Here is a 1,422-nt window from a genome sequence, read left to right on the forward strand (position 1 = left end):
ATTTTTTTGACTATATTACAATCTAACTAGGTTCTTAGTATCCTGATAGAAAGTCACATTCTGAGTTACCATGTTATACTTGATAAAGTCACAGTCCAATAAGACATTTAACGTTGTAATCACAAGTATAATGCAGTTTAACGGGATTTTTCGGAACATATTAAACTGTAATTGATTTACTGCAAGATCATAAAGTAGCCGAGCTTTTTTGCTGATGTTTCGAAGTTTAATTTAGATGACAAATTGTGTTTGTATATTTAATTATTATTTGTGTTCGGAATATTAATTTTTATAATACAACCACATACAAAAGTGTAACTAGACCCATGATACCTTGCCTACCAGAAATTATATCCTGGTTTTTCCTTGTGCTTCCAGGATTATATGCTCACATTTCATTATTATGTCTGTATAAACAAGTTTTTAGACGTTATGTGTAGAAACAAACAGCTTGGTCAATATGTATGCTATGTATGCTCAAGCCTCCACTCCCTAGTGGCACAGCGGTATGTCTGCAGACTTACAACGCTAAAATCCGGGTTTCGATACCCGTGGTGGGCAGAGCACAGATAGCCTATTGTGTAGCTTTGTGCTTAATTACAAATAAAGAAACGGTCAAATAAAGAAAATAAAGAATGGTCAATACGTATGGTATGTATGCTCAAGCCTCCACCCCCTAGTGGCACAGCTGTAAGCCTGCCGGCTCACAACACTAAAACCGGATTTCGATACTTGTGGTTAGCAGAGCACAAGTTGTCCATTGTGTAGCAATGTGCTTAATTAAGTACAACCAAAAAATAATAATAATACACTCAATAACGGTCTCGTTAAGTTCTGATCTTACGTTTCTAAATGATGTATTGTCAGATTTTGGTGATACTTGTGCAGGATTGTAATCTGGTCAGGAATTCATATTATACAGTATAGTGTTAAATGTAACCTGACGTGTTTTGGCAGATGGGTTTGTTAGGTTCCAGTGATCCTCTAGTTTACGTATGTATTGCTACTAATGGGCGTTGGAGCAAAGTTTTTTCAGGGGGGGGGGGGCAAACTAGTGTGAAATTGTGAATGAACAAAAAAAAATACATATACATATGCTGAATGAATAAAGAGATAATTATGTTTGTCATTTTTCGCGGTGGGGGGCAAGTGCCCCTTCCCCTCGCTGACGCCCCTGCTGCTATTTTGCAAAGCATTTTCAACTCGTTTCCAGTAGATGCTTGATGCAGTTTGTCTCCATTCTTGTTTCAAAGGTACAACCACTTCATGATGACTAAAAGGCCATGGTCTAACTTCTTGAATCAATCCCTCCAGAAAGTTCGGTACCGTTAAGATCTGTTTTTGAATCAGTCCCTCCAGAAAGTTCAGTACCGTTAAGATCTGAGTTTGAATCAATCCCTCATGAACTTATAACTGTATGAT

The sequence above is a fragment of the Limulus polyphemus genome, unplaced genomic scaffold, assembly GCF_000517525.1.
Source record: "Limulus polyphemus unplaced genomic scaffold, Limulus_polyphemus-2.1.2 Scaffold1278, whole genome shotgun sequence".
In the NCBI taxonomy this organism is placed as follows: domain Eukaryota; kingdom Metazoa; phylum Arthropoda; class Merostomata; order Xiphosura; family Limulidae; genus Limulus; species Limulus polyphemus.